Here is a 25,853-nt window from a genome sequence, read left to right as displayed (position 1 = left end):
CAGGTCAAGTAAAAGTGACAGAGAGGTATGTGTAGAAAGATCACATCTGAGTCCAACTCCATCACACTTCAGAGTACAAATTCCAAAGTAGGGCCTACTGGCAAGGCACAGAACTCCAGAGCCATCTGCCATGACCATAGGAATGAGGTGTCTCTGTAGCCCTCAGGAGAACCACTACCTGGGGAAGTATCTACTTAGGCTGTCTCTGAGATTCTGCTGAAAGATGCATAAGCCCAATTCATCTGATGACCTCCTGACTCATTTTGAAGTCTCTTAGCCATATGAACTCATTTGTCTTTCCCATTTCCCCTTTTTATTCAAGGTATTTTTCTAATTGTATCACCAGCTCATGCTTGGTAGTAATTCCTCAGCATCAGGGATTCTCAACCCAGGGGATATGTCCCATGCTGGAGGGATGGTAATGTTGAGTTGACCTAAGGAGTGGTCACATTTGAGCAACATGGAGGCTCTCAGGAGGTTACTCTTAGGCACCTTGCAGCTCTAGATCTAGTTGAAATTTCAAGCATACAGGCTCATAAGCATAGTCATCAGTATCAAGGGCCCATCATTGGACCATCCTTCTTCACTGGTCTTTGTTCTTGCACTTGGGGAATAGTTGCTCCTCAATTGGGGAGTGCAACAGTTTCCCAGAATAGGAACTCAGCACTTCCTCAGTTTTCATGTCATTCTCTACCTACTATGACAATTAATATCCAAAATATATTTATATACGCTGTATGAATGCCCTGAGGAAATACCTCCTACTCATGCATCCCCCATCAATGACATCCCACACCAGTGCTCCTGCCCTGCAATTGTTGAACCACTTTCTGATCCAAAACTTCTTCAAAACTGTATGCTAATATATTTCTTTTTTAAAAAGATTTATTTATTTAATTAATTCCACCCTTCTGCCCCCATTGTCTGTTCTCTGTGTCTATTTGCTGCATCTTGTTTCTTTGTCCACTTCCGTTGTCATCAGTGGCACGGGAAGTGTAGGCGGCGCCATTCTTGGGCAGGCTGCACTTTCTTTTGTGCTGGGTGGCTCTCCTTATGAGGCACACTCCTTGCGTGTGGGGTTCCCCTATGTGGGGGACACCCCTGCATGGCAGGGCACTCCTTGCATGCATCAGCACTGCATGTGGGCCAGCTCCACACGGGTATATTTCTAAACTCAATTAATAGGAAAATGAAATAGTAGTGATAGGTTTAAAGATTAAAAATAGAATATTTTTATTCTATATATATTTAAGAAAAACTAAAATAAAGTAAAAAATAAATCGGGGTATTAAAATGCAAAATATCATAAAATATATTTGACATTTTGCTTTCCTTTTATCACTGTAATAGGTGTTGCTATGTATGTACAATAGAAAAGCTATCTCTCCCATTCTTTTCTCAGGGTCTTCATCCTTTGTTTAAAAAAATTATGTCTTCAAAAAAGTTTTAGATCACAATAAAGTCACATATACAATATAGGGGAATCTGATATGCCAACATCAAACACTTTTCTCTCTTCCCATGCAATTATCTTTTTAATGTGCATATATTTGCTATAGCTGATGCACAGATATTGAAACATAGATACAAACCATGGTTTCACTATGGGTTACATTATGGTTTATAATTTAGATTGTACAATTTTATAAAAATTTGGTTGTATTATGGTTTACATTATGGTTTACATTTAATTTTTTGGTGAAATTTAACAAGGCCTTGTGAATGCCCCCGGCCAGCGGGGCTGCGAACTGGGGCTCGTGGCTTGCGTGGAGGAGAATGATGAGACAGGAGACGCGAGGAATGACAGTGAGACAGGGTGAGGATCAAGCTGCAAATTTTATTGAGGGGAACAAAGGATATATACTCTTGGGAAAAGGAGGGGTAATGGGTGGAGGTGAAAGTTAGGGATTGGTTGTGGTCACTACTGATATGTAGAGTGGGTTTCAGTTTACCTGCCTTGTGCCTGCACACTGCCTTGTCAGCCTGGGCAGTGGCGGGAAGACAGAGAACAAAGACCTGAAGGGGAAGAAGAATGAGGAAGTGACAAGGCAGATTTGGATTCTGCCATGTTGTGGGACCTGACATATTGTGAGGGGCTAATTATAGTTTGCTTAATTGAGAGGGTTGGCTCTTCTCTGGCAGCCATGCTACTGATTCTTGCTGAGTTCGACATACATTCTTTTTATCGCTCCCAACATCTCCTCCCTTTTTCTTTTATTAGCACAGTACTTTCTGCATGGCTGACTGAGGGAAACAGAGGCCTCATTTTCTCGATGTGAAGAGGGGGCTTTACCGACTGCGCTACAAGGGCGAATAAAAAAAGGGGGGACCGTGCCTGTCTTAGGTCTGAACTGCACCCGGTGAGCCATTTTAGCTCACTCACACACGTGACCAGTCTTACCCGTCATTGGGAAGCATGGCAGCGAAAGGCCACGTCCCTGTCTTAGGTTGACTGTTAGGTCAGTTCAGTTGCCCGTCATTGGCTAACCAGCCCAGCTCCCTGAGCGGCCAGTGATGCTATCAATGCATGTGATCGAAGCACCCTGCCCAGTGGCCCTTGCGAACAGAGCGGGTCCCCTAAATTAGTGAGGCATGCTTCTCAGAGAACAGCTATGTTGTGCTTACCTCTAACCGTCTCTTGCAGTGTTGTACCTTGCACTCAGCAGCTTATTAGTGGGGGGAGTTGGTATCATAGGGGAGACAGTCTGGATGGTCCATAGATATACCTTGATCAGCGAGGTGGAGTCGATGGTAGTGCACTTGAATGGGCTTACCAAGAGCGGAGTCAACCTGGTCCTTAACTAACTGAATAATTCTTTTTACGGCCCAGGGTCCAAAAGACAATATAAGGAGTATAGTTATTAGTGGGCCCAATATGGGAAGAATATAAGGGAGGATTCCATTAATCCCCCAGGAGAAATTTCCTTGGGTTTCTCTTTATTACGCTTTGCTGGTCCATTTCTGAGCTGAGATACGTTATTTCTAATAAGGCCGGAATGATTAGCATAAAAAAAAGCATTCCTCTCCTAATGCCGCATAAATCCCTCCCTCTTTAAGAGGAGCCTTCTGCAATTTTGGAGGACAACTTCAGATAATGAATTTAGGGACTTTTCTAGATGGGAAATGGAGGTTTTGATGCGGGCTATATCTTCATCGACGGCTCGCCTGATAGGGGAGAAGGAAGTTTGTTGTGTAGTTAGGGCTGCTACTCCAGTACCAACTCCAGCAAGACGATCACCATCATCAGAAGTTGTAGAAGTCTCCATCTCCTCATTCTGGAGTTTAATCCTTTTTGCAGATAACTAAACTTGTTTTCCATTTTCTGAAATGATAAGAGCATAGCCTCACCCCCTTACTATAATCCTGCCTTTTTTCCACACATTGCTTAAAATATCTTTCCAGAATATTGGTTGATCTTCATTTCCTGTGTCTACTGTAGATGTTTGACATTTTCTAAGTGACATTCCACAGGTGTTAATGAATTATAAACATTAAGAGAATGTAAAGTAAATAAAGCTTTAGCTAATTGATCTTTTGGTGTTATAATACCATCATCTCCCCCTTTTTGTTTTAAAAGCATAGTTTTTAGGGTATGATGGCTGCATTCAATTATGGCTTGACCTGTAGGATTATAAGGAATGCTGGTATCATGTTCAATACCATATTTTAAACAGAAAGATTCAAAGGATTTACTAATGTAAGAAGGTCCATTATCAGTTTTAATTTTCAGAGGGCATCCCATTACAGCAAAAGCAGACCAGAGGTGTGAGTGAACATGATGAAACTGTTCCCCACTTTGAGCAGTATCCCAAATGAAATGAGAATAAGTGTCCATATAAACATGAACATATTGTAGTTTACCAAAGGATGATATGTGAGTAACATCCATCTGCCATAATTGATTAGGAGTCAGGCCTCTGGGATTAGTCCCAGCCTGAAAAGACACTGTAGTTAAGGGTCCACAGGTGGGACAGGTACAGATAATTCCTTGTGCCTGTAGTCTTATTAACTTTTGATATTTATTTCACAGGCCTTTAGCATTAATATGAGTTAAAGCATGGCAATTATGAGCACTTTACTGTAAACACCTTACCAATAAATCAGCTCGAGCATTATTTGATGTCATAGGACTAGGCAAAGAGGCATGCGAGATATATGAATAATGTAAATAGATTTTAACCTAATGAGATGTTGCAAATCAGCGCAAAGTTGAGATAACTCATCAGTAGCAAAGATATGAGCTGTTTCAATATGCTTGACAGTAAGGCATACATATTTAGAGTTAGAGACAATGTTCAAGGGCTCTCAAAACATTTGTAAAACTTTAATGATGGCTCAAAGCTCTGCGCATTGAGCAGATGAATAAGGAGTTGGCTAAACCTTTTTGAGAAGTAATGTATGCTGCTTTTCCATTAATATTACTATCAGTAAATACTGTACAGGATGGTTGGGCTATGCACACAGCCTTGAAAAGCACTGCAAAAGTTTATTGTTGGGTTTTTTACAGATAAAGGAATGCAGCTGGCTTGATTTGTTTAAGAAGACACTAAAGAAAGTCTTAGCAAGTTTTAAAACAAAGTGATAACAATACAGCTGGACTTTAACTTTTTGCAACAAACTAGCAGTGTTTGGGATTGCTGCATAGTATGTTGTTACTTTAATCTATGATAAGAGGTTGTTTTGTGATACTCTTTTATAATAACTAAAACCATGAACAACCACATTGTACTTTTCTTTAATATTATGCTGAAATATTGGTAACTTTGTACACTTTTAAGCATTCATAGAAACCTTTTATCCATACGACTTTAATTAATAGAGGGTTTAAGGGAAGAAAAAGTTGTTAATTTTATAACACTGTAAAACACCTTTATTTAGCTTATAACATATCAAATGAACTTAATTATTACTTTAATTTTTCTTTCAAGGTAAAAGAACAAATCTCATAATTAGTTTGGAATAAAAGGCTACTGTTCAGGATTAGGTTTTGAGAAAGCAGTTTTGAACATTATGTTCCTTTAAGAGATAAAGCTTTCCTTCTTGGAATACCTAGGAAATGATAAGCACAAGAAACACAAGACAGTCTTTCTTTGTATACTGACTGAGGATAAGAACTTTACCAAAACAGATTAATGGTGAGAGGCTTTGAGAAAGAACAAAAAAATTAACTTTGCATCAGCATACTACTCGAAGACTCATTAAATTTTATTTAACTTTAACTGTAAAAATTCCTTTTCCACCAACTTTCTGCAGTTTCAGCATTCACTCAGGTTCCGTCTTATACTCTACTCTTTCCAATAGTCAATTATTTTATTTCAGGACAAAATTATTTTCTGTTTCTTTAATAATAAAAACACATTCCATATAGCCTACATCAAAGTTATTAAGCAAACTTCTTATAATACTGAGAACACTAAACAAGCTTGTTAAAATAATGAACCTTTCTTTAAATACTTAGTAGCATGCAATATTAGAAATGGTTTTTAGAAGCAAGTTGGCAGGGGAGGCTGGTTGCTGTCAATCTTTCCTGTTATAAAATTACCTTTTATTATTATCATCATCAATTCAGTTTTATATATATTTAAGAATGACCTTTTGGAATTAGCCATTTAATACCTTAATGTAAACAATGCTTTATTAAACCTTTTATTTATAACCATATAGACTATTGAAGACAACTTTTATCTTTACAGAGCACATTCCCTTACTTAAAATTATCACAATACCTTTTACAACTTGCCACATGCAAATTAAGTTTCAAGAGTTTATGAAAAATTAGCCATTCTACTTTAGGACAAAACACCCCTTTTTGCAAAACTTATTAAATTTCAGTTAGCATTTTCACAAACTTTTAACCAAATGTTCACTTAAGTTTTGCATCTTTCATATTATCCTGTGAAGAAAGATAAGTTATTTATTTTAATCTAGGCAAGAACAACTTTTTATGAAGACGTACAGTTAATTTTGTTAATTAAGATTTACAATTTTTATTATTGTAGATATCTTATTAACATTTAAACTTATGTATTAATATAATAAACTTAAGTATTAATATAAGCGCTTATTTGATTTTTGGCCATTTGAATAGAGCTCTTTTAAAAATTTCTAGTAATTTATATTTACCATCCGGAGGTATTACAATATACATTGACACTGAACGAACAGACAGACAAACACAGAACAATTACAACACATTAACAGAAATATATAATTTATTTACGATTGACTCATAATTCTTACTTTCTTGGTATAGCTGCTTTTAAATCTTCTGTTATATAGCATATCATAGATTATACCCTTGAAGATTTCTTCTGGACTTCATGTTGCCTGTAATATGAAAGCTTGTGCTTGGAAACATTTTTATTAGTCATCAGCAATCAGTTAAAATAACTTGAGCAGCATAAATGTAGTTAAACTCTAATTTAGCAGTTTAGACCATTAACACAAATTTTTGGATTATTATTCTGTAAGACTATACTGAGACTTGAAGTTCAGGAGTAAACTACTGATCTAAAACTGAAAATTCCTTTTTAAACCTTGATAAAAATTTTGTACTAATTTTATTATCTTGGTTAAATAAGCCCAATTAGAATTAGCATGGAAATAAAACAGAACACCAATGTTGCCATGTTTTTCTCTTTTTTCAGTGGCTTAACTCTATTAACCCCCACTAGCCCACAGCTACATTGTCATGTAGACAGCAGGAAGTTTGAAAAGTTGCGAAAGTGGGCTAGTGTTTGCCTGGATAAAGTTGATTGCCTCATAAAGTTTGTTTGGATTTTGGGGCTTGTGGCTGCCTTTGTTTCCCACTTCCCTAATGGGAAGCAGGGGCAGCGCCTTGCTCTTCCTGGTGGCGCGGATTCTGGCGGGCTTCAATCAGCAGGCACTTAAGCCCGCACCCGCGGAGCGCAGGGAGGGTGCCACGGCCAGGAAGGCTTGGGCCGAGTGCCGCCTACAGCCCGCTGCGCTCCCCCCAGCCAGCGCCCCCCAGCCAGCGCCCGAGGCAGGGCTAATTTCAGAACAAAGCCTGAAGTAACCAGACAAGTTCTCCTACGTTCAGTAAGGTCTAACTGCTGCCTGATAAGCTGCATTTGCATTTACAAAGGCAATTTGCTTTACAAAGTCTGTTTCTGTGTTGATATCGCCAGTTTTTCTGCAGCCGTGCACAATTTGCCTACAAACTTTGAAAAGGGTTATTCTGGCCCCTGCTTAATATTAGTGAGGGAGGAGGCAGGGCGGAAGTGAGAGCAGTTTAAGATTACAACTTACATCTTCATTGGGAGTTTCTGGGTTGTTTTCACAGACCTCATCCTTGGGGGAGGGGGTAGAAGGAGTGGAGGGTTTGTTATCAAAGGAAATTAAACTGAGGGGTGAGTTTGAATGTAAGTGATGGGGTTGCGAGTGATGCTCAGACTTTTTACTGCAACTCGAAGGGGGTTGAGAACTTAATTTTAAAGCAGTCTCCCCTTCTGTGATGATTTCAGTAACATCAGGGAAGCGGGGGGAAGCCCGAATCATCTCATATATCAGTTGACAATAATTAAATGCAGTGACAGGGATTCGGGAGGGGCTAAAAGTCTTATAATAGTCGTTCAAACAGTCACTGACTCTTTTCCAACATCTTTCATCTATGGTTCCCTCCTCAGGGAACCACGGGCAAGTTTTTATGATAAACCTAAAAAATTCACTAAGACCCTTCTTTTTTACCACAATTCCTCGCGCCTGAAGTGCTTCCTTTACTTGATTAAGAAATAGATCGTGTTGTGATTGTTCCTGTCCCATGGAAGAAAAAAACTTTAATTTTAGAAAAAGTAAGAAAAATGAAGAGACTAGAAGAAACTTTACCTCGAGTAGGTTCCCAGGACTCCCTCCTGGACAGGATCCTTCCCGGATGCCTGGACCTCTGCGCCACTAGTTTCGCCTCTGCATCGGCTAGTAGTGAAGAGAGCTCTCTATCTTGGTGGGTGCGGCGGTTCCCTCTCACACGTAAGCCAAAAGTCCCACGTCCGGGCGCCAGCTGTGAATGCCCCCGGCCAGCGGGGCTGCGAACTGGGGCTCGTGGCTTGCGTGGAGGAGAATGATGAGACAGGAGACGCGAGGAATGACAGCGAGACAGGGTGAGGATCAAGCTGCAAATTTTATTGAGGGGAACAAAGGATATATACTCTTGGGAAAAGGAGGGGTAATGGGTGGAGGTGAAAGTTAGGGATTGGTTGTGGTCACTACTGATATGTAGAGTGGGTTTCAGTTTACCTGCCTTGTGCCTGCGCACTGCCTTGTCAGCCTGGGCAGTGGCGGGAAGACAGAGAACAAAGACCTGAAGGGGAAGAAGAATGAGGAAGTGACAAGGCAGATTTGGATTCTGCCATGTTGTGGGACCTGACATATTGTGAGGGGCTAATTATAGTTTGCTTAATTGAGAGGGTTGGCTCTTCTCTGGCAGCCGTGCTACTGATTCTTGCTGAGTTCGACATACATTCTTTTTATCGCTCCCAACAAGGCCTATATCCATCACTGCATGATCTTGTGGGACACTCCCACTGCCCCCAGTTGTCCCCTCTTCCATCTATTCTACTCCTCTCTCCCCCACCCCTTGGGGCCCACAGTGACAACCAAGCTTCACTGCTTGGAGCATAAGATTCACAGATACTTGCAACAATGCTGAGGATTTGACACACTAGTCTGTCTGGAAACAGTGGCCATGGGAGTTGCTGAGTGCTGGGAGAGGGAAGATGTGTGATATGGAGGCATTTTCAGGACTTGAAGTTGCCCTGAATGATATAGTAGGGATAGATGAAGGACATTACATATCATGCCATAAGCCATTGAATGGACTGTGGGAAAGTGTAAACTACAATGCAAATGATAATCCACACAACCAGAAGTTGTTGGTGTAAGAGGAGTGGGGGTGGGGTGGGGAGTGGTATATATGGGAACCTCATATTTTTAATGTTACATTTTGCATTATCTATGTATCTTCAAAAAAAAGACAACAAAATATTTCATTTTCAAAAAAAGAATCTTCTAGTGTTTGATCTCTGTTAATCATGAGCACTTTTGTAAACTTGAGACAAAGTATCCATTTATAGACAGAATGTTTCCCAGCTTTTTAAAGGCCTGCTTTATGTCCTTGTTTCTAAGACTGTATATAAAGGGATTCAACATGGGAGTGACTGCCGTGTACATCACTGAGGCTATTGCATTTGCCCTTGAGTTTTGGGTAGCAGCAGAGCTAAGATACACTCCAAGACCTGTACCATAAAACAAGGTCACTACTGAAAGGTGAGACCCACAAGTAGAAAATGCTTTATATTTACCACGAGCTGTTGAGATTCTCAAAATTGAGGATATAATTTTATAGTAAGAGAAAAAGATCCCAGTGAGTGGTATAACCCCCAGAAGTCCACCTGCAAAATACATCACAAGCTCATTGAGGAAGGTGTCAGAACAAGCATATCTGACTACCTGATTAAGTTCACAGAAAAAGTGGGGCATTTCCATCTCTGTACAAAAAGACAATTGCAAAACCATTAAGTTATGCAAAAGAGAGTCCAAAACACTCAATAACCAGGATGCCAGCAGTAGGAGGCCACAGAGCCAGGGGTTCATGATGACTGTGTAGTGCAGGGGGTGACAGATGGCCACGAAGCGGTCATAGGCCATTGCAGTCAAGAAGGAGTTATCTAATTGTCCAAAAAGCATGAAAAAATACATCTGGGTGAGACAGTTTTCAAAAGTTATGATCTTGTTGCCTGTGTGGATGTTCAGCAGCATCTTTGGTACTGTTGTGGAGGTGAAACAGATATCAGTAAAAGACAGGTTGGAGAGGAAGAAGTACATGGGTGTGTGGAGATGGGAGTCCAAGATGACAACCAGGATGATGAGCAGGTTGCCAGTGAAGGTGATCAGGTACATGGACAGGAACATCCCAAAGAGGAGGGACTGCACCTCTGTATCTTCTGAGAGCCCCAGGAGGATGAATTTAAAACATATGTTTGGTTTTCTGTTTCCATGTGGATGATAAATTTCCTGGAGGAGATATTCAAAACAATGCAATTTAGCCTCAAGCCGTAATCAGAAAAATATAATAAATGGTACTGTTTGTATTGTAATTACATTAAGTTAATATTTTTATAGATTTTATAGAGATCTAGTACCCTTTTCTGAAAATGTCAGGGAAAACATATGTTCCTGCTTCTCTTTGATTGTTGTGATGCCTAGAAACTCTTGGCCATAATAGAATACACTTTGCCAAGGCAATAATTTCTATGATAAATTCTCTCAGACTTTAATTAAGCAGCAAACATTATGACCAGTTTTCTTTGTACCCTGTGACAAAATAGAAAAGAAGAACAAAGTTGTAGGAACCATGTTATTTGGTTGTAACAGTTATTATAAAAACACAATAATTTAAAAAATCCTTTTGGTGAAATGGACAAATGATCCCACACAAATGGGTTCCACTGATGTTTCAGAGAGGACTAGGGTAATTCAGTGTAGAAAGTATGATATTTTCAAGAAGTGGTGTTGGAACAGTAGTGAAGCAGGCTAGTAAGATAGGGAATAGATGGACCTGGAACCTGACAGAGGCGACATGGACATCAAAAACCCCTAAGATGGCTGCTGGAGGAATCTCACCCCTAGGATTCTGCTACCCAGAAGAAAGACTCCTTCCTGAGAATATGGAAAAGCTCGGATGTTACCTGGGAACTTTATCATTGGGTCCTCACTAAAGAATTGATGGGCAGGGTAATCAATCCAAAGAGCAAACAACTGAAACCCCCTCCCCTGCCATTAGCAAAGCGGTGGAATAATTAGCAGTTTAAAAGCAAACTGTGAGGCTTGAGCTTGCTCTTGCCTAGCTTTTTGCCTAAGGTGTGTCTTGCCCTCTGCATGTCGCTTTCATCATTTTTCCTCTGCCATGTGGCCATGCACGTTACCCTAGGGATTTATAATCTATAATGGGAAATTGTAGCTTGTAAATTAGCCCTCTTCATCCCTTTTCAGCCCCTTCCTCACTACCTGGGACCCTGCTCTGTTATTTTCTCCCAATTCTCTTCCCTCCTTACCTGAATAAATTACTGGCCTAACTCACCTGGCATGCTCTAGAAATTCACCTCTGCAGCATAGCCAAGAACTTAGAATCTGGTAACAACAGGATGCACTCATGCCAAACAAAAAAGGTACTTAACACTGATTGAATTCATTTCACAAAAATTAAATCAAAATGAATCATACCACTTCAAAGTAAAATGCATTGCAAAAGTGCTAGAGTGAAATGTGAAGAAAATCAAAGGACCCATAGGATGGAAATGAGTTTTTAGATATAGCAATGGAAGCATGTTTCATGAGAGATTAAAATTTATAAGTCAGTTTTTATTCAAATGTAAAATATCTGCTCTGTGAAAGACATTGATAAGGGGTTGTAAGAAAACATACAGATTTGGAAAAACACAAAACATCTGATAAATGATTTGTATACAAATGTAGAAATTAATATTAACACTACAAAATAAGAAAGCAAATGCTGAATTTAAAAATCTGCAAAAGGTATGAACAGAATCCTAACCTAGGAAGAAATTCAAAATACAAGTACAAAACACAAAATATAAAAAGAAATTCAACTTCACTGGCACCTAGGTATTACTATGAATTGCCAACTAGCAATGCATCTGAAAAAGACCTTGACTAAAAAGGGGAAATATTCAGTGCAGATGAGATTTTATGACTAAGAGATTTCAAAGTGAGTTTGGAGGTCATTCCAGAGGTTATGCTTATGCTGGTCTCAGCAGAATCTCATTAACTGTTATAGTAAACAGTGCCTCATACAGCAGGGATCCTGATGGTTCTAGAGATATCTAGACACTACAAATAGTGCAGAGACTCTCAGGAATTTGGCACCCTGTCAGTAGGACTTACTTTTGAATTTATGTTCCCCAATATAAAATAGTTAGACTCATTTGTAGATTCCCAACATGTGGCTCTTCTCTACATGTTATTTACATAAAGCCATGCATTGGCACTATCCTTGTTAAATACATGAGTCAGAGCCTTATATTTTTGGTCTGTTCATGTGCCAGTTGAGCCTTTAATCTAAGCAGAGTTTCAACTCTTACTCTCCAGTTCATTGGACCTATGCAGCACAACAAATAAGGAGATGATAATGAACAACACCTATCCCAAGGAGCAAAGAATGTCTGCAACTCTAAGCAACAGTTCCACCCAAATACCCCAAGGGATCTAAGCCTGCTCTCAATTAGAAACAGTGGGCATCACCATCACAAAATCCTCAAGATTGGGGAATCAACAATGGACTAAAGTAGACTTATTATTTTTCTATTATAGATTTATTATTCTAGCAATGGAAGAATGTTTATCACTGATATAAAGGCCATGGCCACTAGAGATTCTGAGAGGAGGGAGCAGGCAGAATAGGTGTAATATCAGGGCATTTTCAGGACATTGGGATTGTTCTGCATGACCTTGCAATGATGGATACAGGCCGTATGTGTTTTGTCATTACCTAAAATTGTGCAGGAAAGGCTGTTAACTACAATATAAACTATAGTCCACGGTTAGTAGCATTGTTTCTTTATGTGTTCATCAATTGTAGCAAATGTACTATACTAATGAAAGATGTTGTTACTATGGGAAAGAGTGGGAGGGAGAAGAGGTGGGGCATATGTGGCCCCTCTATATGTTATGTAATCTACATGTTATGTAACATTTATGTAATCTAAATCTACTTTAAAATTTTAAAAATTTAAATAAATAAATGAATAAATAAATAAATTAAAATCTTTTAAAAATTAAACATCATTTGTCATTAGGGAATTGGAAGACTATGACCATAATGATATATGATCACATGCTTATTAGAAGAGATAAAAACTTAAAACTGCGAATACCAATTGCTGTTGAGTATGTGGAGCAATACATCTTTCATTCTCTGCTAGTGAGAATACAAAATGGTTCTGCCAGAAGGCAGTTTAGCAGTTTCTTGTAAAACTAAACATTGTCTTACCATACAATCCAGCAGTTTTGTTTTTAGGTATACATATATGTGATATGAAAATTGGAGTCCACACAAAGGTCCACACATGAATGTTTACAGCAGCTATATTTGTAATCTCCAAATCTGAAAGCAAACAAAATGTTGGTCAACCACCACACCAGGGAACAGAGAGAGTCCACAACTGCAAGCAGAATTCCATTCATCAGATATGAGGGATCTACGGCCCCTCTCGATTTAGAGGTGGAGTGGTCATCACCATCCCAAGATCCTCAGGATAGAGGAATAAAATAAGAATTAGAGTGGATTCAATGGTATTCTACTATAGACTTATTGTGACTCTAGCAATGGAAGAAATTGTGTCCCTGTTTAAGAGACAGCGACAATTGGAGTTGTTGAGTGCAGGGAGAGGGAAGAACAGGTTGTGATATGGTTGCTTTTTTGGGACTTGGAGTTGTCCTGAATGATATCACAGGAACAGATGCAGGATATTATATATCCTACCATAACACACTGGACGGACTGGGAGAGAGTGTAAACTACCATGTAAACTATAATCTAAGCTTCGTAGCAATGCTCCAAAATGTATTCATCAAATAAAAGGAATGTGCCAACTGATGAAAGAGGTTGTTAAAGTGTGAGGATTGGGTATTTGGGGAGTGGGGTATATGGGAACCTCATATTTTTTAATGTAAAATTTAGTGTGATCTATGTATCATTAAAAAAGAAGACCATAAAAATTTTGCTTAAAAAATCTTATAGCCCATTTATAAAAACATACAAGGAAAACCTTTACCTCTCAGTGAACATACTCTAATAATGACTGAAGTAATGAATGCACAATTATGTCATTATGGCAAATACAACGAATTTTACGCATCAGAGGAATTGTATGCTTTATTAATATGTACCAATAAAGTTGATTTCTTTTTAAAAAAGAACTATTTTTAAAACCTCACCACAACTTATGATTATATTGACTCCATATTTGTGTTCATGTCATTTCTTCTTGGTGTACTTCTATCCTTTTTTCCTCCTGAAATTACTCTAAATCCTCTTTCAAGTCTTATTACAATTAAAATCTCCCTTGTGATGCCTTCACTAACCTCCCCAGGATGAGTCGGTAATTTCTGATCCACTTCACCAGAATTCCAGAGCCACATATATTGAATGACTAAAAGAAAAAAAAATAAATGAATGCAGTTAAACAGATGATTTCTAAAATTGTAGAGAAAGAAGAATGAGTGAAACAAGGAAACAATGCTTCTGAGAAAGGGAAGACCCAAGAGTGAGAGATCAGAGGAGACAGATTGGAAAAAAATCTATCTTAGTTTATCTGCTATTTCCACTCAGGCTTTTTAATAAGACAGACTTTGTGTTTTAAGCTTTCTCTATAATTGTAATCTGTTGATTTCCTTAAAGCTTCTACCAATAAAAGGTGTCCATGGAGCCAAAAATATATTCCCCCAGTACCTGTGACGATTCTGTAACTCACTCTGAAGTTATCAAGGCAGGGTCTAAGTTCATCAATGCAGGTTCTTCCTTGAATGATGAAAGAAGTTGGAGGCTCTGCTCCCAAGAAGAGAAGTGAGATGGAATGAGTCATGAGATCTGTAGAAGACAAATTGTATTTCTTTGATATAGTGAAGGAGAAGCACATAGAGTATCTGAACAATTAGGGATTCCATTCCCATGAAACACATTAATGAAGTATTCTTTTGTCTCAATACTCCCTGAGATAATTATTTCTCTGGAGATAAGAAAGGAAAGCACAATGCAAGTTTGTTCCAGTTTTGTCCCTTGTGACAGCTTTGGAGCTCCATGTTCATCTCTTATCCCTGTGGACACCTACCTTTCAGGAGGAGGTCACCCCTATCAAGCAGTGGGCTCGAGTATTGTCAGGTTTCCCATAGTGATTTTCCTCTTGCTATTTTTGGAGAAAGATTCTGAATACACTAAACTATCTTATTTCCAATTTTTCTCCTCTGGAGTTGGCTGTCATGAATGGAGACACCCACTCACAAGAGAATTTCCTCTTGTCTCACTGCTTCTCCTTTCTCCCCCATAATTAGCAATATCTGTTCAACGCACACAACCATTCGGTTTCTCAGTCATTCAACAATATTTATTCAGCAATACTATATGGCAAATCCTAAAATACATTCTGGGAATGAAGAGAAGACAAAGGTACTGTGTTTCCTCACAAACTGTTCACAGTTTTAAAAAGCTAAAAAATGAGCACTCACACACTCTCTAGAAGCCTGCCCCTGGTGCACCTTGTGCCAGATGTCCACCATCCAATATCCTAAACCAGTAACCCTTCCGTATTATATTGTCTAAAGTGTTTTCTCAATATTATTCTTTCAACCACGTACCCACCAATCCCCCGTGTTCACCTTTTCCACCCCCAACATACCCACAATTCCATGGACCGTCTGACCCAGGGTGTTATATTCATGGGTGTAGACCAATACAATGAGCAGGAATTGTACACCAATAATGGAGAGGACACATCAGTGTTCTCGAATAGAGGGGAGGGTGTCTCTCAAGAGCAAGGGTGCCTCCTAATGGGAAAGGACAGACCAGTGTGCCAAACCCTCAGCATTGTTGCAAGTATCTATGAATCTTGTCCTTCAAACAGTGAAGCTTGGTTGCCAATGTGGGCCCCAAGGAGAGGGAGAGAGAAAGATAGAATAGATGGAAGAGGGGGTAATTGGTGGTCAATGGAAGTGTTCTGTATGATCTTGCAATGATGGATACAGGCCATGATAAATTTCAACAAAAATTTATAAAAGTGTATGGTCTAAAATGGTTGGTAGTTATGTTTTGATATTTGTACATCAGTTGTAGCAAATGTAACATTCACATGTAAAAACATCATTGGTGAGGAAAAGGGAGGATGTTGGGTACATGGGAGATACCTATATTCTGTGTACGACTTTATGTGACCTTAAAATTTTGAAGACATAATGAAATATAAAAAAGCTGAGACCCTGAGGAAGAAATGGAAGAGATTGCCTTGCCACTATATATACAGGACAACACCTATTAGAGTGAAGAAAGGCAAAACCTTAAAAAAAATTTATAAAAATTATCATTTTTTTCTTTTTTCTATTTTGTCTTAATTTTTTAAATTATACATTAGGGAAATGAGGTCCCCATATACCCCCCACTCCCCTCACCCCACTCCTCCCCCCATAACAACAATATCCTCCATCATCATGAGACATTCATTGCATTTGGTGAATGCATCTCTGAGCACTGCTGCACCTCATGGGCAATGGTCCACATCATAGACCACACTCTCCCACATTCCACCTAGTGGGCCATGGGAGGACATACAATGTCTGGTAACTGTCCCTGCAGCACCATCCAGAACAATTCCAAGTCCCAAAAATGCCCCCACATCTCATCTCCTCCCACTCCCTACCCCCAGCTGCCATCATGGCCACTTTCTCCACACCAATGCCACATTTTCTTTGATTACTAATCACAATAGTTCATGAATAGAATATCAGTAAGTACACTCTAATCCATACTCTATTCCTCCATCCTTTGTACCTTAGAATGATTGTGTCCACTACACATCTATATCGAGAGGGCTTAGATTCCACATGGATGCTGGATGCAGTTCTCCTGCTTTCAGTTGTAGGCACTCTTGGCTCCCTGGTGTGGTGGTTGACCTTCTTCACCTCCATGTTACCTGAGTGGGGTAAGTCCAATAAACCAGAGTGTAGGGGTTGCAAGTCTGTTGAGGCTCAGGGCCTGGCTATCAGATGGTCAGTCCAGAGAGTCAGGTCCCCAGGTTATACACTAAAACCTAGCACCAACTACAGACTAATAAAAGTAACAGGAGAGGCTTGTAGACAAAGACCACATCTGAGTCCAGCTCCATCAAACAGAAACACAAATTCCAAAGTAGGGCCAACTGACATGGCACTGAACTCCATCTGCCATTACCATAGAACTTACGGATCTCTGTAGCCCTCAGAAGAACCAATACCTGGGGTTGTATCTACTTTATCTGTCTCTGGGACTCTGCTGAGGAGTGCATAAGGGCAACCCCTCTGATAACCTCCTGGCTCTTTTTGGAGACTCACAGCCATATAAAGTCATTTGTCCTTTCCACTTCCCCCTTTTATTCATGTCAAAAGCATTTTTAACACCTGGTATTATATGTAGACTGAGATATTCTGTTGATCCGAGTTGACCCTTTTATTTAAGGTCATTTTCTTTTTACATCATTAGCTGGTACTTGGTAGTAATCCTTTGGTGCCAGGGAGGCTCATCCCCAGGAGTCATGTCTCACGCTGGGGGGAAGGCAACACATTTACATTCTGAGTTTGGCTTTGAGACTGGCCACATTTGAGCAACACAGAGGCTCTCAGGAGGTAACTCCTAGGCACCGTGGAGTTCTAGACCTTGTTCTTATTTCAGGTGCACAGGCTCACAAGCATAGTCATTAGTATCAAGGGCTTATTGTTGGACCTTCCTTCTTTTTTGGTTTTTGCTGTTGTACTTGGGGGATTGTTGCTGTTCCTTTAGGAACTGTGATAGGGCTCCCCTGGCTAGGAACTCAGCACTCCCTCAGTTGTTTTTAATTGTAACCACTATGAAAATATTCAAACATTTTTATGTACCCTGGATATATGCCCTGTAGAACTCCCTTCCAACCGTGTGTCCCCTGCCCATAACATCCCACACCAGTATTCCTACCCTGCCATTGTTGAGCCTCTCTGTGATCCAAAACTTCTTCAAAAATGAAGCCCAATATATTGCCAGGTTCCATTAATAGTAAAATGGAATATAGTGATGAGTTTAAAGGTCAGATATAGAATACATGTTAATTTAGAAAAATTAAGGTAAAAATAAATTGGGGAATAAAAAAATTTAAAAATGCAAAAGCTTTTTTTTTAATTAAAATTATTTATTTTTATGAATTACATTAAAAAAATACGAGGTCCCAATCAACCCCACCGCCCCCACCCCCACTCCCCCCACAGCAACACTCTCTCCCATCATCGTGAGACATCCATTGCACCCAGTAAGTACATCTCTGAACATCACTGCACCCCGTAGTCAATGGTCCACATCATAGCCCACACTCTCCCCCGCTCCATCCAGTGGGCCCTGGGGGGATCTACAATGTCCCGTAATTGTCCGTGAAGCACTATCCAGGACAACTCCACGTCCCGAAAACACCTCTACATCTCATCTCTTCCTCCCATTCCCCAAACCCAGCTAAAGCTTTGTTTTTGATGCTTTGTCTTCCATCACTGCAATAAGTGTTGCCTTGTATGCAAATTGTCAAGGCAGCTTCTTCTGTCTTTTTCTCGTGTCTATGTTTTTTCTTTTTTTCCCTAATTATTAAGCTTGTCTTCACAAAAGTTTGAGAGTACAGTAATTCATATATACAATATACAGTACTCCAACATATCCAACAGAGAACCCTTTTCCCTTCCACAGCAATAATTTTTTTTACATGTTCATACTATATTTACTGAAACTGATGTACAGATACTAAAACAATAGCTTTCAAACAAGGTAACATTTCGGTTCACATTGTGGTTTATATTTTAGACTATACAATTTTCTAAATTTTTAGTTATCTTATGTTTTACTTTACAATTTACATTTTAGCCTATCAGCCCCTATACATTTTTGGTGTAATTTAACATGTCTTATACCCATCCTTGTGTAATCTAGTGGAACACTTCTATTGCCCACACAGTTACATTGATTCCATCTATTCAATATCTCTTTCCCCTCCCCTCAGGGTCCACAGTGACAGTCAACCTTCACTGCTTGAAGGACCATGTTCAGAAATACTTGCAATAGTGTGGAGGGCTTGACATGCTCAACTGCCCTAGTGCCCTGGGAACCACCATTTCTCTTGAGAGATACAATTCCCTCTATTTGAGGGCATCAGTCCCCCCAGGATGTGGGTATATCTTCTCTCTCATTATATGTGTCTCTATCCAATGATATAACCCACTATGGCAGAATGAGCACTCACACACTCCCTCAAAGCCTGTCCTGCATCAGATACTCCCCTTTAAGCATCTTAAAGAGGTAACCTTCCTTATTATATTTTGAAAAAGTTTTCTCAGCATTATACTCTCAACCAAAATAACTGACAATCTCCTATGTTCATGTGTTGTCCCACTCTCCCCCCAATTTCTTGGGCAATATTACCCATCCTCCCATCCCTAGCCTGCCTCAAGCACACAAAGCCCCACCCAAAGGTAACACTATGCCCCATTTTAACTCTTATTTTTACAAATACCTCCACCTTATCATAGATTTCACCCATGTAGGTGTCAGCTTACATCCTTCCTCTACCCTCCAATTTCCTTTAGGCCTATCATCCAGTCTCTAACTCTCTGAGGCAGCTTGGTTTACTTATTTCATATCATTGAGGTCATGTAGTATTTGTCCTTCAATGCTTGGGTTGCTTCACTCAACATAAGATTCTCAAGATTCATCCATGTTATCACATGTGTTTGTAGTGTATTTGTTCTTAAAGCTGAGTAGTATTCCATTGCATGTCTATACCACATTTTATTTATCCATTCATTTGTTGATGGGCATTTGAGTTGATTCCAACTTTTGGCAATAGTGAACAGTGCTGCTATGAACATTGGTGTGCATATATCAGTTTGTGTCCTCATTTTCAGTTCTACTGGGTATATACCCAGCAGTGGAATTTCTGAGTCATATGGCAAAACTATAGCTAGTTTTTTGATAAACCGCCAAACTGTCCTACAGAATGGCTGGATCCTTCTGCATTTCCACCAGCAATGGCTGAGTGTTTCCATTTCTCCACATCCTCTCCCACACTTGTAGTCTTCTGTGTTTTTGATAGCTGCCAGTCTCATGGGAGTAAGATGGTATCTCACTGTAATTTTGATTTGCATTTCCCTAACATCTAGTGATTTTGAGTATTTTTCATGTGGTTTTTAGCCATTTGTATTTCTTATTTGGAGAAGTGTCTGTTTAAGTCTTGCCACTTTTTAAGATGGGTGGGTTGTCTTTTTATTTTTGAGATATAGGGGTTCTTTATATTTGAAGGATATTAGTCTCCTATCAGATATATGGTTACCAAATATTTTTTCCCATTGGGTAGGCTCTCTTTTCATTTTCTTGACAAAGTCCTTTGAGGTACAAAAGGCTTTAATTTTGAAGAAGTCTCATTTATCTATTTGTTCTTTTGCTGCTCGTGTTTTGGGTGTGAAGTTCATGAATACATTTCCTATTACAAGATCCTGTAGATGTTTCTCTACATTGCTTTCTAAGGTCCTTATGGTCTTGGCTCTTATATTTAGGTCTTTGATCCATCTTGAGTTGATTTTTGTATAAGGCATGAGTTGGTAATCCTCTTTCAGTGGGTTTGGTGGCCTTGTGAATATCATATGACTGTATCTATAAGGCTCTATATGAGAACATTCAAATTGGTTCCATTGATCAGTGTGTCTCTCCTTGTGCCAATACCATGATGTTTTTACTAGTGTGTTATGTTTTGGAGTCAGGTAGTATGATTCCTCCAATTTCATTTTTCTTTTTCAATATGTCTTTGGATATTCGTGGCCTCTTTACTTTCCAAATAAATTTCATAGCTAGTTTTTCTAGTTCATTAAAGAATGCTGTGTTGATGTTTATTGGGATTGCATTGAATGTGTAGATCAGTTTTGGTAGGATAGACATCATAATAATTAGCCTTCCTATCCATGAACAGGGAGTATTCTTCCATTTATTTAAGTCTTCTTTGATTTCCTTAAACAGTGTTATGTAGTTTTCTGCATATAAATTTTTTTATATCTTTAGTTAAATTTATTCCTAGGACCAATCCAATGTCCACATAGAAGAGGTGGCATTGGATTGGGAAAAGTGGACATAATGGACAAAGGGTATGGGGAAAGGCAGGAAGAGATGAGAGGTGGAGGCGTCATCGGGACATGGAGCTGCCCTGGATGGTGCTTCAGAGGTAATCACCGGACATTGTAAATCCTCACAGGGCCTACATGATGGAATAGAGGAGAGTATGGGCCATGATGTGAACCAATGTATATGAGGTGCAGAGGTGCCCAAAGATGTACTTACCAAATCCAATGGATGTGTCATGATGATGGAAACGAGTGTTGTTGGGGGGGGGGGGAGAGGGGGGGTGGGGGGGTGGGGTTGAATGGGACCTCTCATATATATTTTTAATGTAATATTATTACAAAGTCAATAAAAAATTAAAAAAAAAAAAGAATGATGAAAAAATGTTGGTAATATGTACTGGTTATGGTAGCACACATTGTATGCACAGTTAATGTCCGTAACTTTAATACTTAAAAATGAATAAATGGTAAATTAAAAAAATAAGTTAAAATAATGAAATTGAGGATAAAGTTCCACTTATATTAGCATTAAAATGAATTGATGGATGCAATTCTCCTGCTTGCCATTGTAGTCACTCAATCTAAGCCCCCTCTTGATGTAGAGGGGGGCTGCACATAACCATCCCAGGGTCCACAGGATGGAGGAATAGAGTATGGGTTAGAGTGGATTTACTGATATTCTATTCTGGATCTGTTGTGATTAGTAATGGAAGAAATTGTAATATTGATGTAGAGAAAGTGACCACAGTAGTTGCTGATGGTAGGGAGAGTGAAGAAGAGATATGATGTGGGGGCATTTTCAGGATTTGGAGTTGTCCTGGGTGGTGCTGCAGGGACAGATGCTGGATATTGTGTGTCCTGCCATGGCCCACTGGGTGGAATGGGGGAGAGTGTAGACTACAATGTAGACCACTGTCCATGTGGTGCAGCAGTGCTCCAAAATGTATTCACCAGGTGCGGTGAATGTGCCATGATGATGGAAGAGGTTGTTGATGTAGGAGGAATGGGGTAGGGGGGATGCGGGGTACATGGGGACCTCATATTTTTTTAATGTAACATTTAAAAGAAAATAAAGAAGAAAAAAATGAAAAAAAAATTTATTCCTAGGTATTTGATTTTTTAATTTATGATTGTAAATGGTATTTTTTTTCTTCATTGCCTCCTCAGATTTTCCATTATTGGTGTACAGACATGCTACTGATTTTTGCGCATTGATCTTATAACCTGTAACATTATTGAACTCTTTTTTATGTTCTAGAAGCTTTGCTGTAGACTTCTTTGGATTTTCTATGTATAGGATCAGATCATCTGCAATAGTGAAATTTTGACTTCTTTCTTTCCGATTTGAATGCCTTTTATGTCTGGTTCTTGCCTCAATGCTCAGGCAAGTACTTCTAACAAAATATTAAATAGAAGGGGTGATAATGGGCATCCTTGTCTTGTTCCTCATCATGGAGGAAAGATTTTCAGATTCCAAAATTGTAAATCATGTTAACTGGGGGTTTTTCATATATATCTTTTATCATGTTCAGAAAGCTTCCCTCTACTCCAATCTTTTGCAGTGTTTTTATTAAGAAATAGTGCAGTATTTTGTGAAATGCTTTTTCTGCATCTATAGATATGATCATGTGATTTTTTCCTTCAGTCTGTTTATGTGGTTTTTACATTAATGTATTTTCTTATGTTGAACCATCCTTGCATACCAGGAATGAATTCCACCTGGTCATGGTGTATAATTAATTTAATGTGCTGTTGAATATGATTAGTAAGTATTTTGTTGAGGATTTCCACATCTATGTTCATTAGAGAGATTGGTCTGTAATTTTCCTTTCCTGTGGTGTCTTTGTTTGGCTTTGGTATTAGGGTAATGTTGGCATCAGAGTATGAGTTATGCAATGTTCTTTGGTTTCAATTTTTTGGAAGTTTCAGCAAGATTGGTGTTAGTTCTTTATGGAAAGTTTGGTAGAATTCACCTGTGAAATCATCTGACCAAGGGCTATTCTTAGTTGGGAGGTTTTAAATGACTGATTCTATAATTTACTTGTGATTGGTTTGTTGAGATTTTTTATTTCCTCTTTCATCAATGTAGGTTGCTTATGTGTTTCTTGGAATTTGTCTATTTTCTCTAAATTGTCCCTCTTGTTGGAATATAGTTTTTCAAAGTATCCTCTTACGATAGTCTTTTTTTCTGTGGGTCGGTGGTGATATCCCCTTTCTCATTTCTTACTTTCTGTATTTGCCTCTTTTCTCTTTTTTTCTTTGTTAGTCCAGCTAAGGGTTTGTCAATTTTATTGACAATTTTATTGTCAATCTTATTGAACTGGCTCTTGGTTTTGTTTATTTTTTTCAAGTGCTTTCTTATTTTTTTTCATTTAGTTGTGCTCTTTGTTATTTCTTTCTTCTTTCTTTGGGTTTAGTTTGTTGTTGTTTTTTAATAATTCCTCTGACTGTGCAGTTAGTTCTTCAATTTTAGTTTTCTTTTATCATGTGTTAATTTATGACTATAAATTGCCTTCTCAGTACTACTTTTGCTGCATCCCATAAGTGTTGATATGTGTGTTATCATTTTCATTTGTTTCAAGGCAGTTATTGATTTCTCTTTGAGATTTCCTCCTTGACCCACTGTTTTTCTAAAAGTGTGTTATTTAACTTCCATATCTTGTTGCCACATCTGGGTCTCTGACTATTGCAGATTTCCTGCTTCATTCCTCTGCAGTCAGAGAAATTATTTTGTATGATTTCAAACTTTCTGAATTCATTGAGACTTTCTCTGCAACCTAGCCTGTGGTCTGTCCTGGAGAATGATCCATGTGTGCTTGGGAAGAATGTATATTCTGCTTTATTTGGCTATAATGTTCTGTATATGTTTATTAGGTTCAGTTCCTCTAATATGTTGTTCAAAGTCTTTGTTTCTTTATTGATTCTCTTTGAGATGTTCTGTCCAAAGGTGATAGTGGCGTATTAGTCCCCCACTATAATTGTAGAGACATCTATTCCTTCCCTTAGTTTCTCCAGTGTTTGCCTCACATATTCGGAGGCACCCTTGTTAGAAGCATAAATGTTTATAACTGTTCTTTCTTTTTGAATGATTATCCCTTTCACTAATATGTAGTGTCCATATTTGTCTCTCATAATTGTTTTGCATTTAAAGTCTATTTTGTATGATATTAACATAGTTACTCCTGCCCTTTTTTTGGTTATTATTTGCCTGTAAGATTGTTTTCCAGCCATTCACTTTCAACCTCCTTGAATCCCTGGGTCTAAGATGTTTTTCATGTAGACAACATATATATGCATCATACTTTCTTATCCAATCTTCCAGTCTGAGTCTCTTGACAGGTGAGTTTAATCCATTGACATTCAGTGTTATCACTTTCAAGGAATTATTTATATTAGCCATATTTTCTTTGGATTTGTGTTTGTTATATTTTGTTTGGTTTTTTACTTTTTTTGTCTTTTTAGCTGTTCTTACACTCTCCTCCAACTCTGTCTCTCCTGTGTTTTTCTTTCCTCCTATAGAACTTCCTTTAGTATTTCTTGAAGGGCAGGATTCTTGTTGGCATACTCTATTAATTTCTGTTTATCTGTGACTATTTGAACTTTCTACCATATTTTTTGTTAGTTTAGCTGTATAGAATATTCTTCTTAGGAATTTTTTTTTCTTTTAGTATCTTGACTTTGTCATACCACTTCCTTCTTGCCTCCTTGGTTTCAGATGAGAAATCAGCACTTAACCTTATGAAGTCTACTTTGTATGTGATGGTTCTCTTTTCTCTTGCTGCCTTTAAAATTTTCTCTTTGTCTTGAGCATTGGATAATTTGACAAGTATATGTCTGGGTAGGCCTGTTGGGATTTATGCTATTTAGGGTGCATTGTGCTTCCTGGATGTGGACGTTCATCTCCCTCAATAAGTTTGGGAAGTTTTCAGCCATTATTTCCTCCAACACCCCTTCTGTTCCCTTTTCCTTCTCTTCTTTTTCTGGGATGCCTATAATGCATATGTTTTTGCATTTTGCATTGTCATTCAGGTCCCAAAGTCCCTGTTGAATTTTTTCTCTCTTTTTATCTATCAATTCTACTATCTGTTTGATTTCAGATGTACTGTCTTCCACATCACTAGTTCCTCTCCCTCTTCAAATCTGCTGTTATTTGCTGAGGGTGTATTTTTGATTTCTTGGATTGTGCTGTTCCTCCCCATCATATCCGTTGTCTTTTTTTGCATGATTGCAATTTCTTCTGTATGCCTCCAAGTGTTTTCTTCATATTCTCTTCCCTCACCTCATTAAATTGGCCCCTATTAAATGTTTTGAGAGCTTTATTTACTTGTTTGATGTTCTGCTCTTTTTCCTAGTTTTTAGTTTGTTCTTTGGATTGGGTCATGTTTTCCTGATTATTGGTTTGGATTGTAGTTTTTTGTTGCTGTCTGGTCATCATTTTATCTGCTTGGGTTGATTAACTTCTTTGTCTAGTCTCACGGTTTAATTAGTTGTTGTTTTTGCATGTGTGTTAAGTTTTCTCTTTGCCACTTTGTTCTTCTTATTCTATTTCCTTGTTGTTGGCTAAGTTCACTTGAAAGAAAATATTAGGGCAGGGGAAAGCAAAACAAGTAAGAAAAGAAAAAAGTATAATAGTAGTATTGACAGTAAATGTTAGCAGAAGAACCATGTGAGATCTAGGAGAATGGCTATTAGACTCATGTAAGCTGTGTAGAGTTATAACAGTAAGAAAAATGGAATATCTATAATGAGACAGTAAACTGAATATGGTGAGGAATATAGTATGAATTAAAAGACCAGTGTGGTCAGTAAAGTGGGAAAGAGAAAGGAAAGGACAATAATATAGAGAGTGAATAAAAGACAGAAAACAGTACAAAGGTATTAGAAATAAAAATTGGGGGCTAAATTAAGTGCAGTGGAATGTAAGAGAAACACGAAATGATGGAGGATAGAAAGATGTA

General features: G+C 38.5%; 1 pseudogene; it reads right to left on the bottom strand.

The window, feature by feature from the left end:
* Window positions 1–9,035: 9,035 nt before the first annotated feature.
* LOC131277866 (olfactory receptor 7A10-like) lies at window positions 9,036–10,013 on the bottom strand (annotated as a pseudogene).
* Between the last annotated feature and the right edge of the window lie 15,840 nt (window positions 10,014–25,853).

This window comes from Dasypus novemcinctus, unplaced genomic scaffold, assembly GCF_030445035.2.
Source record: "Dasypus novemcinctus isolate mDasNov1 unplaced genomic scaffold, mDasNov1.1.hap2 scaffold_69, whole genome shotgun sequence".
NCBI classification, from domain to species: domain Eukaryota; kingdom Metazoa; phylum Chordata; class Mammalia; order Cingulata; family Dasypodidae; genus Dasypus; species Dasypus novemcinctus.
Note: the sequence above shows the minus strand (reverse complement) of the source record. Positions and strands in the feature narration are given on the sequence as shown.